General features: G+C 38.1%; 1 protein-coding gene and 1 pseudogene across 1 annotated transcript in view; one reads left to right on the plus strand and one right to left on the minus strand.

Annotated features, from left to right (window-relative positions):
• PPM1L (protein phosphatase, Mg2+/Mn2+ dependent 1L) overlaps positions 1 to 18878 on the minus strand; it is a 295870-nt gene that overhangs the window by 149021 nt on the left and 127971 nt on the right. The gene's annotated exons all lie outside the window — the stretch shown is intronic.
• Positions 10992 to 12937, plus strand: LOC116634102 (annotated as a pseudogene).

Here is an 18878-nt window from a genome sequence, read left to right on the forward strand (position 1 = left end):
TCAACAACATTAATCTTTATTGAGATCTCTTAAATTCTGCCAGAGCTAAAAGAGAGGTAAAGGATGAAGCTGTTATTATCAGAATAGTAAAACTGTGGTAGAAAAAATATCAATAAAAATCCTAATTGTCCATGAAGCTATAGATGCACATCCCTGATATGCAAACCATCATATATCAAACAGGTAATTTTGCTGGCCCTAATTGAATGCTAATCTGTCCTGTTTGTTCATGCTCTTTAATCTTCAAACTATGTATAAAAATGCCATATTGCTGAAGTTGTTTCTAGAGAAGGGTAAATTCAAATTTCAGTTCCTAAATCCCTGAGTTCAAGAAATGTCTTTGAGTCCCAAAAGAAATGGCTTACCATGGTGCATATCATCTTGGTTACCTAATGCAGCCTCCAACCAAGATAACATTAAAAAAACTTATTTCAATGTCTTTGAAGAAACAGAAACACAAAAACCAAAAGAAACAGTTCAGATGCAGTTGTTAAGAAAACTTTTAGGGGCGCCTGTGGGGCTCAGTTGGTTAATGTCCAACTCTTGATTTTGGCTCAGATCATGATCTCATGGTTGTGAGATCGAGCCCCACAACATGCTCCATGCTGGGTGTAGAGCCTGCTTAAGATTCTCTTTCTCCCTCTCCCTCTGCCCCTCCCCCCCAAAAATAAGAAAAGAAAACTTTTAAACACACGTTAAAAAAAGGTTTAGGAACAACTGACTTTAAAAAAAGAAAGAAAAGTCATGAAATTAACTGACAGAAAGGTGAAAAGTTTCAAGTTCTGATTATATTTGAAGACTGAAAATCCATGATAGAAAGCATTATTGTTCTTCCTACATGTTGAAAGTTTTAACAGAACAGCCAGTTTTTTCTTTCACTTGTGGCTTCAAGGGGGAAATGGTTAATATTCATGACAAGATTTGACATGACATGACAGGACCTATCATGACAAGAAATGGATTCTGCCGCCACACCCCCTTCCTTCTTCGGAGAACTAAGGGGTATGAACTAGGCCAGGGACCACTTTCACGTTTTTTAGAGATCCAAAGTTACTCCTGCAAATGATGAAGATCCCCCTCAACCCCCCATATGATCTCCTGGGGGTAAGAGGCGCTAACCTACAAGTTACTATAAACACAGTTCTCTTAATGTCGCATTGTTAACTTCTAAAAACTCCTCCTTAGTTTCTGTGATAACTGCAGTCCTCTGATTTTCCTCCTCTTTGATTTCTCCTTCTCGGTCTTCTTTATGGCCTTTTGTTCAACCTCTCCTTAAACAGTTCTCTCTTTGGCCCACTCTGAGTTCTGAATGAATTCTCTCTGTGGGAGAGGGTTCATTTATTCTCATGGCTTTAAAAATATCATCAGGCTGATGTTCCCAGATTTCTATTCTGAGCCCAGGCAACTCCTGAGCTTCTGACTAAAATTTCCAGTGGATCTAGTGGACATTTATATTAGACCAATACTCTAAAACCTCAAATGCAACCAGTCTAAAATTGAACTTGTTGACATGCTTCCTAGGGCCAACTCTTTCTCTTCCATTGCCTGTTAGTAACAGCATCACCTTTAACCAGTCATCCCAAATGAAAATCAAGAAACCCCCTCACACATCAATTATCAACACCTAAGATGTCTCATATTCGCAGTCTCCAAATTTTATTCTCATGCCATGGCCTCCATGAAAATTCCTACTCATCCCTCTTGTGCTATTACCACAAGTCTCTGTGTACCATTCTCTTACATCTCAAGATGACCCCTTACCTTCACCACTATTTATCTCCCCCTTTCAAAAAAAAATCGTTAGAGGCCATATACAAAATGTAAAGTTCTTAACAAAGCATTCAAGGACCTTGACAAGCCAGCCCTATTCTCTCTTGCTGGCATGCTCTTCTACTAAATGCTTCTGAGCACCCTTCACTATTATTATTGCTTGTACATACAAGAGTTCACCTGCCTTCACATTTGTATTTTTATTCATCTGTGCCTTATTCATGCCGGTCCCTGAGCCCAAAATGAATTCCCCTCTCCTCTATTGTATTATCATACTCACTACTCAAGGCTCCCCTGAACTCTAGCTCCTTTGTGATCACTCTGTACTCTTCTAAAGGAGTGTAAGAGAGTATATCTCCAACAGAGTATATGGGACTCTGCCCATCATTGCTGTCAGTTGTTTAAACATTTAACTGCCCTACTTGGTGGTGAAATGCTTGAGAGCAAAGACTATCATGGTGATCGTCATACTCCTACACTATTTATCTCCATGCATTCACGTTCAGTAGACAGGCCTCCATAAATATTTGGTGAATAAACTTCATCAACCCTCTTTGCTTCTGTATAATCATTACTGTTTCCAAATATAAGATATGCTTTTAAAAAAGGAGAGTAGTGATAAGTAGATTACATTTAGTCTCAAGTTATGTTAAGTAGACTTTCTCCTCCAAGTTTATGGGTATTTATAAAACAGGGCTCAAGAAACTGATAACAACTATTTAACAAAAATTATTTATTTGCAATAAACAGCATGGTATCCATTTCTTATTGTTCCAAATTTAACAAGGATCCATATTTCTTCCTTGTAAGTCATTTTAAGGACAAACATCCACAGTAAAAGCAACTCTTAGGTCATGACTTTGATCATAAATAGAATCTAATATAAACATGATCTAATACTTAAAAAAGAAAGCCTAAGGCCAAGTTTTTTGAGTTAGTTGTAACCATTATAGGGTCATTCTTTAAAGACTAGCAAAAATTCAGAACTTTTTAGAGTAGACAGTGAGTACATCCAAAGGGGTTCATATTCCAAACAAGGACAATACAAAGAAATAAAAAGACTTTTCCTTCTTTGCTGAATATTCTTCTTTTGCCCCTCCAGAATCATTCTCCACCCTCTCCCATGCTCTGCCCTGAGAGACTGATCTATATAGCCAGCATCAGTTGGACTCCCTTGCTTTCTGGCTTCTCATTGGGTCTGGCCAATGGGAAGCAGATCAGAAGGTGGGAAGAGAATGAAGTTAAGACATTTATCTCCTTGGATTCCTCCCGGCCAAACTACAGGCTGGCAGTGGCTGTATTCCTGTTCCTGTAGAGCAGTGCCTTTCTCCTATCTTCAGCTCTTGCTGGTTTCCACTAACATGATAGCCCTTGCTTTAAGGCTTAGGGGTAGTGACAGCTTCCCACTGGTGCTGACCCATCCCTTTTTGATTTTCCTTAACTCTGACTTTTGTAAATAGTCCTTTCATTAAACATAGTGACAATACTTGGAAGGGAATTTGGCAAGTTAGTTTTTAATGAAGAAAATATTGAATCTCAGCAATAGATAAAACAAAACAAATAAAATATAATATATACCTAAGAGGGAAAACACTAAATTGTCAATTAAGAAAAATGAAGAAATGCAGAATAAAAAATACAAACTTGAGTGAAAAAGAAAAGCATGCATAAGTCTTTCTAAATTTTATGATAATTTCTTAAACATAAATTTCATAATTATTCTGTTTTTGATGTGATTTTTTTTCTAAGTAGACTGGAAATGACGATAAAAAATTTTTCTTTAATTTTTATCCCAAGCTGCTTCTTAGTATCTGTATTTTTACAAAGTCATGCTACTGTTCTTAGTGTTGAAACTCAAGGAATTACCTCAAATTTGTACTTTTACTGCCTTCCATGTTCCATGGACACTATGCTTTTGTTGCATCCAAGTATGTATTTTTGGAGAGAGAGAGTGTGAGCACGGGGTGGGGGGCGGGGGGGCAAAGGGAAATGAAGAGAGAGAATCTCAAGCAGACTCCCCACTGAGCATGGAGCCAGATTCAGGGCTTGATCTCACAACCCCAAGATCATGACCTAAGCTGAAACCAAGAGTTGGATGCTTAACTGCCTAAGCCACCCAGGTACCCCTGCCTCCTGGTATTTATGCCCTTATAATACTTCTCCCCTTGAATGTGTGCTGGACCAAGTGACTTGCTTCGAATGAACAGAATATGGCAAAAGTGATGATTCTGGAGTTAGAAAAAGATTATGGCTTCTATCTTGGGTGTTCTGTCTTGTGTTACATATTTGTGGTATTCTTAAAAGTTTTTAAAATATGTTTTCTCTAGGGGTACCTGGGTGGCCCAGTTGGTTGAGCATCTGATTCTTGACTTCGGCTCAGGTCATGATCTCAGGGTTGTGCAACTGAGCCCCGCATCAGGCTCCTTGCTCATCATGGAGTCTGCTTAATACTCTCTCTCCCTCTCCTCCTGCCCCTCCCCCAACACTCCACTAGTACATGCGCTCTCTTCTCAAATAAGTAAATCTTTTTAAAAAAAGGTTTTCTCTAGTTCTACTTTTCCCATCAAAAAGTACTTCTGAAACAAATAATACATTATATGCTAAAAAAAAAAAAAAAAGAAGATAGCAGGAAGGGAAAAATGAAGGGGGGTGGAAATCAGAGGGGGAGATGACCCATGAGAGGCTATGGACTCTGAGAAACAAACTGAAGGTTTTAGAGGGGAGGGGGGTGGGTGGGTGGGTTAGCCCAGTGATGGGTATTAAGGAGGGCACGTACTGAATGGAGCACTGGTTGTTATATGCAAACAATGAATCATGGAACACTACATCAAAAACTAATGATGTAATGTATGGTGACTAACATAACATAATAAAATTAAATTAAAAAAAAAGTAAATGGGGAAAAGGTTAGCCAATACTACAATCTTAACAACAGAAAACTGTTATTAAAGGGAACAAGGACTAAGGATGGAAAAGAATCAGTGAAAGATAATATAAAAAGTTACATAGATTTGAATCTGTAGATGATGACTTTCTCTTAGGGTACTAAAAGAAATTGCTTAAATCTCTTGATGATCATTTGTCCTAATTATTTAAAACAGAGTATCTGTAATGTATAAAAGTTATAAATACACTATGATTTTGATTAGGACTATTTAAAAAAGATAGCCCTAGAAGTTACTGTTTTGTAAGCTTAACTTCAATGAGGGAGAAGAGTCACCAAAAAACTAGGAAAATAAAATACAGTTCTCAGAACTATTAGATGGACATTCAGGTGATTGAAACGTCAAAATTCCATGCTTATCAATGAATCAGTTTCAACCTGTAAAAACAATGTTCCAAGGTGAACAGGATTCAGTTGGGGTGTAATGAGATTGAGAATGACTGACTGGCAGAACATGCTTTTTATAATGGAGAGTGATATCAAACTGGGCCACAATGGGAAAAGAACACTTATCCTGAAAGACAATGTTATATATTAGAGCTAGGAAAAAAATGCAAAAAGGAAATTCAGTAAAGTAACTTAATATGAAGTAAGGTTAGTAAATCACATGGTCAGAATTACCCTTAGGATCTCTTGGAAAGGGTCATGGGAATACAGATTGTAACATCTCTCAGCCAGTCCTTCCTCCAGCACTGAATCAGGCTTTTATCTTTCTGCTGTAAACCAGATGAAGAAGTCGGAGCGTGTTGTACAAAATCACATATCTTTCAACACCAAAATAACACCAAGAATGGCAAAAGGCTCACAACATGAGCACAAGGCACAAAGCAACCAAGATGACTGAGGAACAGCAGGTTCCCATCTCACATTGCAAGCTTGCTCCAGGAATAGCACAGGGGAATCACTCATATCATGAAAGATGTTATAGTCTGTCTCTCTCCCTCTCTCTCACCCTCTCGCTCTCCCTCCCTCCTTTCCTTCACCTCCTTCCCTCCCTCTCCACTCCCTAAGGTAAAGTGCATATGACAATAAGCCATTACAGTCAAACAGGGTAGAAAACATCTAGTTATAATGGCAGCTGACAGCAATGCAGCACTGATACTTTTAAAAAACAAGGTCAGGAAGAATTTGGCCCATTGACTTGAGCTCAACTTCTGAACACAACAGGCCATAGTCATACCCTTCATACCCTTACCATTTGTTCCTTTTCTACACTGGGATTACACTAAGTACTCCTCTACCAGGAGGATAGACACATGAAGGGAGAGGGAGTGGGAATAGCACCAATCTAAAAGTCAAGAGACCTGGGCTCTAGATTGGTTCTACCCTACACTAACTGTGTGAACATGACCAGGTCCCATGACTTCTCTAGACCTCGACTTTCTCTTTTTAGAAATATAAGCATTATCCTAGACAGTCATCTCTCTAAGACAATTTTTGGCTTTAGATTATGCATCTATTTCCCACTGTATCATGTTGTGAGATCTGTTTTTTCTGGTACTATAATGAATTTCTTGTGAAGTATTATAGCCTAATGCTTAAGAGCTGGGGCCTGGGAGTCCAGTAGATCTGGGTTCATATCCCAGGGCTGCCACTTTTTAACTGAGACAATGGGCAAGTTGCTAACCTCTGTGAACCTCTGTTTTCCCATCTAAAATGGGGACAGGTGCCTGGGTGGCTCAGATGGTTAAGTGTCTGCCTTCGGCTCAGGTTATGATCCCAGGGTCCTGAGATCGAGTCCCGCATTGGGCTCCCTGCTCCTTGGGAGCCTGCTTCTCCCTCTGCCTCTCTCTCTCTCTGTCTCTCATGAATAAATAAATAAATAAAATAAAATAAAATGGGGAAAATAATATCCCTTTTGCAATAGGACTGCTATGAAGAATAAGCAGGTAACATATATAAATACCTAGTACAGTGTCTAGCACATTGTAAGCCCTAAATATATATTATCATTGATGATGATGATGGTGGTGTTACTGGAATAAAATGCATTAAATATCTGTTTAGGGTAAAGCCCCAGGCCTTACTTACAGAAGAACAGGAAGCAAATGACATCCTAGGATATCAAAACAACACCCTTCCCTCATTAGCTCCTTGTGCCAATCTACAAAACTCTCCAAATCAAATCCTGTCCAAGGTATCATATCTATTCTGGCTTCACAGTCTAGGACAGGCTTCCAAACTATGGACAGTAGTCTTTGCCTACATAGAAATAGGAAACCTGTTTAAAACTGAGATTATTTGCTTATATGAGGAAGTCAAAGAAGTTTATCTGAGATTTTATTCTGCTTTAAAAATCACACACCCTCTTCTTATCAACTTTTTTAAGTTTAAAAGGTAGATTTAAAAAGGAAGAGGCAGGGCGCCTGGGTGGCTCAGTCGTTGGGCGTCTGCCTTCGGCTCAGGTCATGATCCCAGGGTCCTCGGATCGAGCCCCGCATCAGGCTCCCTGCTCCGCGGGAAGCCTGCTTCTCCTTCTCCCACTCCCCCTGCTTGTGTTCCCTCTCTCGCTGTGTCTCTCTCTGTCAAATAAATAAATACAATCTTTAAAAAAAAAAAAAAGCTTAAAAAAAAAACGGAAGAGGCAGAAAAAGATGAAAATGCCTAGAATTAAAATTCTGCTAATAGAAAGGTTGAAGACAAGAACTTATACGCCATACAAGAAAGTTAATTAAAAATAAATTATTTGGGGGCGCCTGGGTGGCTCAGTTGGTTAAGCGACTGCCTTCGGCTCAGGTCATGATCCTGGAGTCCCTGGATCGAGTCCCGCATCGGGCTCCCTGCTCGGCAGGGAGTCTGCTTCTCCCTCTGACCCTCCCCCTCTCATGTGCTTGCTCTCTCTCATTCTCTCTCTCTCAAATAAATAAATAAAAAATCTTTGAAAAAAAAAAAATAAATAAAAAAAAATAAATTATTTGAAAAGGCATTATGATAACAGAAAACATAATTAGCATGTTTATTTCAGCTAGCATTTATCCATCAAAGAGCAATTTAATCCCAAAACACAGAACCAATTCAAATCTAGAAAATACAACAGTGACAGTAAAATGAGTATTTCTTTTCTTAAAAAGCCTGTTCTTCTAATGGGTATTAACCTAAGAAACCCTTACTTTTAATGGTATATACTATATATCCATTTTGTGCAAGAAAATGGATTCATTTGGCCTTTAGATAAATTGCTTTAGCTGATGAGTTTTCCATTCATATTAGCTTCTGGAACACTTGAACTCCAACTGTTCTATTTTACCTGTTTGCTCTAGGTGGCATGTATTTCAGTGTATTTTATCCACACCTTGTACTGCCCTAAATCTCAACTGATTTTTGTCCTCAAACACTTGTTCTTGATTTTTTTGTTGGTTTTCACTTCACCACAGCTACTGGAAAATAAATATAACGTCAAAAGAAAATAAAGATGAAATCAAATAAACATCTCAAAGCACTGGTCTTGATTTGTCTTACCTTTGAAGGTAAAACAGGACTTTGCTAAAAAGTAACCAAGAGAAAGCCTAGGTTCTCTAGATTAACCCTGAGGGCCCTAAATGGTTTCCTCTGCCAGTCAGTACGGGTACCTACAACTAACAATAAACAGCAATAGGATGTGACAATATGAGAGCAAAACAGCAACAAAACAATTTTTATCTAATAACGATTTTTAATTAATTAACATCAATTAATATTTGGATAATTAAACGCAAAAGAAAACAAAAACATGAACAAAAAGCTTCTATGATAAATTTTTACAATTTGTCAGTTTGGGTTTTTTTTTATTATGTTATGTTAGTCACCATACATTACATCATTAGTTTTTGATGTAGTGTTCCATGATCCATTGTTTGCGTAGAACACCCAGTGCTCCATGCAGTACGTGCCCTCCTTGATAGGAAAACCTGAGCATGTATGTTCTTGTGGACAGAGTTCTGAATCTGAAGACCTGACCCTTATTTCTGACACTGCCTCCATAGCCTATGAATATTTATTTAAGTTCTATGCCTCAGATTCCTTGCAACTTCATCCAGATGTTGCAAGGATCAATCTGACAGGGTAAAAAGATATGAAATATTCCCTTCCTATAATACAAAAATAGGGAAAACTTTCAAATAGAGCAAAGGACAGAGGGGAATGGTGTAGATATTAAACTTCAAGTTAAGGATCCCTTCCTATAGAACAGTGGTTCTCAAATTTTAGCACACATCAGAATCATCTGGAGGACCTCTTAAATGAAGAAGACTATCTCCCTGAGTAGAATTTGCCCAACAGGTTGCTCAGTGATGCTGATATTGATGCTGATGTGGCTGGTCAGGACCACACTTTGAAAACATTGTTTTAGAATGCTGGATGGTGTGCCACATCCACTATCCATACTATCTCCACACCCAGAAGTGTTGGGGTAGATAACCAACAAACAAATTCTTGTCCATCCACACAATACCCAGTTTTCCCTCTCCCTGGCATTCATTCATTCACTAAAAAAACAATTTTATGATACCCTTAAGACGATTTCATTATAAAGTGAAAGACAGATGTTTTCATTATCCAGGAAAGAGAGAGAGAAAGAGGCAGAGTCAAAATTTGAAAAAATAATGGCTGAAAACTTCCCAAATTTGATGAAAAACATGAATGTAAAATCCAAGAAACCCAACAAATTCCAAACAAAATGAACTCAAAGAGACTCACACTAAGACACAGTATAATCAAACTTGCAAAAGACAAAGACATAATTTTGAAAGCAGCAAGGGAAAAGTGAATCATGATGCGGATTTTACCACAATTTTTTAAAAAAAGGAAAAAAGTAGTAGACATTCATATTAGAAAACTTAAGAAAAACTACATATAAAGCATACAATCAAAACCAGCTATAATCCCTTTACCCCAAAATAGCTACTGTGAACTTTCTGGCATATTCTCTTCCAGTCATCTTCAATGCATATAGACTATACTAAATAGCATTTTATATGAATTTTTCCCTACTTAACAAATTATAAGAATGTCAAGTATTCTTTTAGAATGATATAATAACCTCACACTATTTTATCATATGGATGAGTCATAATTTAACAGTACACATTATCTAGAGCAACATTATAAAACCTATAGGGGAGTAGAGCTTCAGCCTTGGTCCACACGGGAAAAGTATTTTATTCATGCACTTTGCAACACATTTTTAAACAATAGAGCTGCCTGACCCACTATAATCATGGTAAATTAACATCAACCAATGCTTATCCAGAGTAGGTTCATCCAAGACCATTTTTTTCTTCTCTTCAACTCAGGGCAAAAAGGAAACAAGGCTCCACTGATTAGATGGCTGGCTGGCTGGCTGGCTGGCTGGCTGGGTGGATGGATGGATGGATGGATGGATGGATGGATGATGGATGGATACAAAAATAATTTGAGTAAAGATAAATATAACTATAGATATAAATATATACCAATAACATAAATATATATTTTACAGTATTACTTATCCACAATTCCTAGTATATTATAATTTCCCCCCAATTAGAGTATAAACTAGAGAATAAGTGACTTATCTTATCCATCTTTATCCTCCTCACACACATACCTAGCACATGCCCAATACATGGTAGACCCTTAATAAATGTTTACTGGACTAAAAAAAAAAAAGATAATCAAAGTAACAGAAAATGTCATCCTTAAAAATAATAGCTACCATTTATTAAATATCTTTCCCCAAAAAGATTCTTAAAAATTGGTCTGATCATAATTCTAAGAAAAAAGGATTAGGACATAAAATTTTACACCCATTCTTTTTTTTAAAAGATTTTATTTATTTGTCAGAGAGAGAAAGGGGGAGAGGGGGGGAGAGAGAGAGAGAGAGAGAGAGAGAGAGAGAGAGAGAGTGATCAAGCACAAGCAGGGGGAGCAGCAGGCAGAGGGAGAAGCAGGCTCTCCACTGAACAGGGAGCCAGATGTGGGACTCGATCCCAGGACCCGGGATCATGACCTGAACTGAAGGCAGACTTAACACTGAGCCACCTAGGCATCCCTACCCATTCTTGATAAAAACATTTTTCAACTATGCACAGACATCAACAAATGTTTATGGAGGAATTACAACATGTGAGGCACATTCCAAGCACTGTAGATAAGGCGACCTATGAGCAGAAACCTGAAGGAAGTGAAGGAGGGAGCCATGTTGAAATCTGAGAGAAAGCATTCAGGCAGAAAGAAAGGCAAATGCAAAGGCCTTGAAATAAACACCTGCTATGAAGGAGGAACAACAAGGAGATCAATGAGGCTAGAGAAGAGTGGATGAGGAGGAGATTGTTAGGGGAAGATGAGTTCAGAGTGGGGGGTGGGTACAGATCTTGTAGACCATCACATGGATATGGACTTTTACTCTTAGTGAAATGGATGCTGGCTGGCTGCTAGAATGGGCTGTGGAGGGCCAAAGGTAAAAATGGAGAAACCAGCTAGGAGACTATGCAGCAACAGAAATAGATGCTAGTAGCTTAGACAAGGGTAGTAACCAGGATGACGGTAAGAAATGGTCCAATTCTGGATATATTTTGGATGATAGAGCTTACAAGATCTTCCAGTGAATTCGACAACCAAAAGGTTTTATATTGCTTGATGAACTGGATGACTTCAATGTTTTTGGCTTAAGCAACTGGAAATGCTAAATTTGACACTTAATAAGACGAGTAATACTTAAGAAAGTTCAGGTTTGGCTTTTCTGCAACGGGTTTGCCGCCAGAACACAGGTGTCGTGAAAACCACCACTCAACCTAAACCAAAATGGGAAAGGAAAAGACTCACATCAACATCGTCGTCACTGGACACGTAGATTCAGGCAAGTCTACCACTACTGGTCATCTGATCTACAAATGTGATGGGATCGACAAAAGAACTATCGAAAAATTTGAGAAGGAGGCTGCTGAGATGGGAAAGGGCTCCTTCAAGTATGCCTGGGTCTTGGATAAACTGAAAGCTGAACGTGAACATGGTATCACCACTGATATCTCCCTGTGGAAATTCGAGACCAGCAAGTATTATGTGACCATCACTGATGCCCCAGGACACAGAGACTTTATCAAAAACATGATTACAGGCACATCTCAGGCTGACTGTGCTGTCCTGATTGTTGCTGCTGGTGTTGGTGAATTTGAAGCCGGTATCTCCAAGAATGGGCAGACCTGTGAGCATGCCCTTCTGGCTTACACACTGGGTGTAAAACAACTAATTGTTGGTGTTAACAAGATGGATTCCACTGAGCCACCCTAGAGCCAGAAGAGATCGAGGAAATCGTTACGGAAGTCAGCACCTACATTAAGAAAATTGGCTACAACCCTGACACAGTAGCATTTGTTCCAATTTCTGGTTGGAATGGTGACAACATGCTGGAGCCAAGTGCTAACATGCCTTGGTTCAAGGGATGGAAAGTCACCTGTAAAGATGGGAATGCCAGTGGAACCACACTGTTTGAAGCTCTGGATTGCATTCTGCCACCAACTCATCCAACTGACAAGCCCCTGCGTCTGCCTCTCCAGGATGTCTATAAAATTGGTGGTATTGGTACTGTCCCTGTGGGCCAAGTGGAGACTGGTGTTCTTAAACCTAGCATGGTGGTCACCTTTGCTCCAGTCAATGTTACAACTGAAGTAAAGTCTGTTGAAATGCACCGTGAAGCTTTGAGTGAGGCTCTTCCTGGGGACAATGTGGGCTTCAATGTCAAGAACATACTGTCAAAGATGTTCGTCGTGGCAATGTGGCTGGTGACAGCAAAAATGACCCACCAGTGGAAGCAGCTGGCTTCATGGCTCAGGTGATTATCCTGAACCATCCAGGCCAAATCAGTGCAGGATATGCACCTGTGCTGGATTGTCACACAGCTCACATTGCTTGCAAGTTTGCTGAGCTGAAGGAGAAGATAGATTGTCGTTCTGGAAAAAAGCTGGAAGATGGTCCCAAGTTCTTGAAATCTGGTGATGCTGCCATTGTTGATATGGTTCCTGGCAAGCCTATGAGTGTTGAGAGCTTCTCTGACTCTCCTCCTCTGAGCCGTTTTGCTGTTCATGACATGGGACAGACGGTTGCTGTGGGTGCCATCAAAGCAGTGGACAAGATGGCAGCTGGAGCTGGCAAGGTCACCAAGTCTGCCCAGAAAGCTCAGAAGGCTAAATGAATAGTATCCCCAATACCTGCCCCCGCCCCAGTCTTAATCAGTGGTGGAAGAACGGTCTCAGAACTGTTTGTGTCAATTGGCCATTTAAGTTTAAGAGTAAGAGACTGGTTAATGATAACAATGCATCGTAAAACCTTCAGAAGGAAAGGAGAATGTTTTGTGGACCATTTGTTTTGTGTGTGTGTGTGTGTGTGGCAGTTTTAAGTTACTAGTTTTTAAAATCAGTACTTTTTAATGGAAACAACTTGACCAAAAATCTGTCACAGAATTTTGAGACCCATTAAAACAAAAGTTTAATGGGAAAAAAAAAAAGAAAGAAAGTTCAGGTTTGGGTAGGGAAAATGAGAGTTCAGTTTGGGGCATGTTAATTTTCAGATATCAAGTATACAGTAGGAGATATTCATTCACATTCATAAGAGCTGAAGATGTACACTTTGGATTTATATAGATGGCATTTAAAGCCATGAACCTAAATGAGATCACCTAGGGACTAAGAGTAAACAGAAGAAAGCAGAGTTGAAAAACAAGCCCTGCATCTCAACATAAAGAGACTAGGGAGATAAAGAAGAACTGGCAAAGAACTACAGTCCAGTGAGCTAAAAGGAGAATTTTTTAAATTTTTAATTCCATTATAGTTAACAGTGTTACATTAATTTCAGGTGTACAATATAGTGATTCAACAGTTGCATATATTACACAGCGCTCATCAAGATAAGAGTACTCTTAACCCTCTTCATCTACTTCACCCATCCCCCCACACACCTCCCCTCTGGTAACCATCTGATTGTTCTCTATAGTTAAGATAAAAGGAGAACTGTTTTAAAGTGGCATCTTAGAAGCCAAATGAATATAAGAGAAAGTGATTGTCAGTTGCTACAGAAAGCTTAAGATGAGGACAAAGAACTGATTGTTAGGTATAATAATATGAAAGTCACTGGTGGTACCAATAATACTGTCCACTCATTTACCCTTTCAGGAAAAATTACTTGAGGAAGAAAAATTACTCCAGCCAAATGACAAATTAATCCAAATAAAAAACTCAAGAAATGGGTGTGATCGCAGACACAAAATGGTTAGGAGCAATGAACCCAGTAAAACAAAGTTAAATTACTTCACTGTGGCTGTAAATGTTCATGTAATTAATTACCGAGAAAATGTTTTTAAAAGAGACATAATAGGGCGCCTGGGTGGCTCAGTTGTTAAGCGTCTGCCTTCAGCTCAGGTCATGATCCCAGGGTCCTGGGATGGAGCCCAGCATATGGCTCCCCGCATCTGGCTCCCTGCTTGGCGGGAAGCCTATTTCTCTCTCTCCCACTCTCCCTGCTTGTGTTCCTGCTCTCACTCTCTCTCTGTCAAATAAATAAAATCTTTTAAAAAAAGAGAGAGAGAGAGACATAATATATAGGTAAAATATACCTACATGGATGATGATGTGAAAATAAATTTTCAGATTATTTCTATAAAATATTTGAAGTATTGAAGGAAGAGGGAGGAGTAAGAAAGGATCAATTAAAGCATGCTAAATATGTTTTCTTATTTATTTGGAGGTTACAGATATTTTTATTTTGAATTTTGATAAAGTATATATGTATTGATTAAAAAGGCACCACTAGTAGAAAAGAAAATGAACAATTTCAAGCATTTTTAAAAGAAGTAAGTGAAAGAAAGAATTAAAGGCTAAAATAAAACACACCAACAAAGTATCAGAAAACACAAAATAAAATGGTGGCAGGCATATGACCTATCATATGAGCAATCAAAATAAATATTAATTGGCTACATTCTTAACAAGAGTAAAAAAACTATTAATATAAAAGATAATCCTAAAACAAAATGAAAAAAGGGTGGTGGATACAATGTATCTCATATATAAACAGATTAGCTATGACGATATTTGTTTTACAGTAAATTTTTTAATCTTTGAATATAGTTGACACACTATGTTACATTAGCTTCAGGTGTACCATTTAGTGATTCAACAAGTTATACATTGTGCTATGTTTACCCAAGTGTAGCTAACACCTGTCCCCTTATATCACTGTTACAGTATCACTGACTGCATTCCCTAGCTGTGTCTTTTATTCCTGTGACTTTTCATTCCATAACTGGGAGCCTGTATCTCCCTGTCTCCTGTTTTACAGTAAATTTAATTCACAAAAATTAAATGGATCAAAATAGATATTTTATATTGATTAGCAAGTATAACTGAAGTAGACATAACAATCTCACACTTTTATACACCAAAACACACAGCATCTAGTTATATGAAGTAAAAACTGAGAAATATTAAGAATTTCATGAATCCAAAATACCAGTGGAAGACTCTTGTCTCAGAATTTGTTAGCTCCTCAAAGAAAAAATAAGGATTAGAATAATACAATTAATGAACTTGATGAATGAACAGTTTCATACCTTTGACTCCTTAGAAAATTTATCTACATTTGAATATTCATTTCAAATATCCATGGACTATTTATTTTTAAAAAAAAAAAAGATTTATTTATCTATTTTAGAGAGGGGGAGGAGCAAAAGGAGAGGAAGAGAGAGAGAGAATCTCAAGCAGACTCCCTGCTAATTGGGGAGCGGGACGTGGGGCTTGATCTCATGACCCTGAGATCATGACCTGAGCCGAAATCAAGAGTCGGATGCTTAACCAACTGAACCCTCCAGATGCCCCTCCACAGAACATTTATAAAAATTGATCATTTAATAGGTAACACAGAAAGCCTTAATGATTTCCTAAACCAAGAATAGTTCAGTAATTTTCTTTGACTCAAAAACAATACAAACAAAAACAACTTCATAGATAACAAAAAAAATCTAACCAGTTATAGATTCTGATAACTAGAAATTAAGTCATGAACCAATGAGAAAATTAACACTAAAGTTACAAACTATTTGAAATTAATAACAAAAACACTATACATTCAAATATAAGAAATATGGCCAGAGCTGTACTCAAGGGGAAACTAGTTCCTTGGCCTGAAATATGTTTCCTTTTGTTCTCTGCATTTTGAAATCCAGTTCATTAAATGCCTCCATCTTGGCAAAACCATTCTGTACCTTTTATTTGGCATTAATTTTCCTACTTCTGTGCTTGCCCAGCACCTTTTAAAAATCACTTCATTTCACATTTACATCATTCTGCTTGGTTTTATAGATACCTGAATTTGTGCCCATCTCAACCCAGTGGATTTCCTGCTACTAGAGTGTAGGGAGCAGGCTTTGTCACCTTTCTACCAACCCAAGACACACTGTTGGGAGTCCCAGCTCTCTAACAGTAAGAACATAGGTTGGGAAGATCAGATAGACTCAGGTTAGCATCCTAGCCCCATTATTTTGGAGCTGACTCTAAGCTTGTCTGACATGGGACAAGCTGCTTAACCCTCTAGCCCTCCTTCTTCACTCAGAAGTCTATTTCAGAGGTTTACATAATACAACACCAAGCACAATATCTGAAACATACCTTTGCTAGATAAATGGAAGCTGTTGTGAACATTAAGAAGTTACACAAGTAAAGGAAAAATCTAAGAAATAGGTGAGTAGTGGGAAACCATGGACTTTGGAGCCAAACAGACTTATGAAATCCAGGGTCTGCCAATCACTTAACAGTATGACCTTGAGCAAGTGACTTAACACCTCTGAGTCTCCATCTCCTCTTCTGTAATTCTGTAAAACCATTGTTGAGCTTAGAAACTGGCAATAAAAAATGCTTAGTAGGGTGCCTGGCACATAGTAAGTGTTTATAAATAGTAGCCCTTGTTGTCACTCCCCCATTGCCTCAGTGAGAGGTCTGCATGAATGTCTGCTGAACTGAATTAGAACTTTACTGTCAGAATCTGACTTGGGTTGGCTTGGTCCCCTGATAACCCAACAAGGGCCAGAAATGATAGTAAGTTATCAATTTAGTGAGGCAAGTCCTCAAGAAGCCCCAACATGTGACGGTGGTTCAGCCAGGGTCAGAGCAACTGAGGCTTCACGATTAAAAAGTAATCTCATATGAGGTTGTCTAGCTGAATAATTTGTTAAAAATCCTTTTCATGAAGTTAGATCATTAAAATTGACACCAGAGCAATCTCTGAGAGAGCCCTAGGCAGGTCTCACTCCTCATTAATATAAATTAAATTTCTCAGGAGATGTTGTGAGTCTCCCCACCTGACAAACAGTATTGACATTTACTGGATTTCCCTCTGACCTTTCTGGACTTAAGCAATCCCTCCCAAATATTAGCTATGAATAAGCTATTATTTTGGTTTTTACTTCACAACTATTCTTGAGAGTAAAGTGATTTTGTCTACTTTATTTTTCAGAAAGACCCTTCATTTAATGCGTCACCTTCCATTTTATGCTTAAGAACACATGAGGTTCTGCATGCCTAAAGAGGAGCAAGTGTGAAGTGAATGACAATTCTGGGGCATTATTCTTTATTGGAGGTCTTTTTTCTTCCACTAAAGACAGGCAATTTTTTTCTTCCTTAGAAGTCAAAGCTAAGTCTTTCAATTGGTTTCTCAAATACAAGCAATGATATTAAAGGTATATTAAAATATCACTGTTACTCCTTTTGTTGGTACTAATGAATTCCAGTAAAGTACACAGTTGTAAAATGTTAAGAGGGAGAAAGCTTCTTGCTAAGTGAGTGATTGGGTGGAGGTGGAATGCTGAGAATATTGTTATTAAACTATGCAAACATGAATGTTCGCCAGGAATAGTGTAGACTGAAGCTTTTAGCTCTGCCATTTCCCTGCATCCAGCTGTCAGTCTATCTAATTATTACAGTGCCATTCTGGCAGATGAATTTTGATGAATTATAGAATCTTAGAGCCACAGGCATCTTTGAAATTACCTAATACAACCTACATATTACTGATCAGAAAAATGAAGTCTGGAGTCATTTGCTCAAAGCTCTAAAGCTCATTAGTGGTCAGAGCCAATGCTACCATTGAGCTCTCTTGGTCTCTTTGCCCCATTCCACATTTCTTTACATTAGGATTAAAGGTTAAGGGCCACCTCCACTATAGAGGTTCATGGCGGGGGGAGGGGGGGCGGTGACAGCAAAAGACTAAGAAAAGCAAAGAGTGACTACCTAGTCAGAAACTTTAGGAGTACTGTCATCATCTGATAATGAATCTTTAGGAAAGTCAGTAATAACAGAAATGTCAGTTGGTCACTGTGCTAGCCTAGTAATCATCGTAAGAGATGTTAACAGTCAAAGGAAGGGTGCACACTAAAGCTACACTTAGTGGGACCACCCAAAGATTAAAACACAAAAGATAAGGCACTATTTCTACTTGGTCATAGAACCATCTGATTAACGTTTCCAAATGACCATCTAATAAGGCAAGACAAGATCATAATGAAGCGATTCCCATTAATGTCAACTTGAGTTACAATTCTATAAAAATTTCCAAAGATTTAGAAACACAAGGCCCTCAGCCAATAAATATCTTTTCTTTTTGACCATAATATTGTAAAGAATGATTTTTATCACTTTAGAACACTCTAGTAGTGGAAGACAAAATGTGAAGCATCATTGTTCACAATGGCTCCTACACGTACTTTTGAACTAGGGTAGGAATGCTCTGGTCTCCATCTTGAACATGTCATCAATCTTTGAGACAACACACTTTTCTCCTAAAAATTGATTTTTTATGAGTAAATGGAAATAAACTTCCTTTTAAAAAATGAATATAATTTTTTGAGGAATCATTTGCCCAAGACTCAGTTCTTAGCTTTGAATGCTTGACTATGATCACTAGAAAAAAAATATGAATGGAAAATAAGATTTAAAAATCAAGATGTGCAGCTCAATTGATTTATAAAATAAATTATGAACCTCTAAAATACCACTTTTTTTCAACCTCTCAAATTCCAGTTAATAAAAAAATATATACTGAAAGACATTTGAAGGTAGATTTTTCCCCCACCTATTATTTCAACTCTAGATAAATAACACAAAGTAAAATTATAAGGAAGGAATTGAGAAACAATACTAAAAAAATGCATTTTCCCTCAAAATCA

Source organism: Phoca vitulina, unplaced genomic scaffold (genome assembly GCF_004348235.1).
Source record: "Phoca vitulina isolate PV1807 unplaced genomic scaffold, GSC_HSeal_1.0 scaffold8, whole genome shotgun sequence".
Taxonomy (NCBI): Eukaryota; Metazoa; Chordata; class Mammalia; order Carnivora; family Phocidae; genus Phoca; species Phoca vitulina.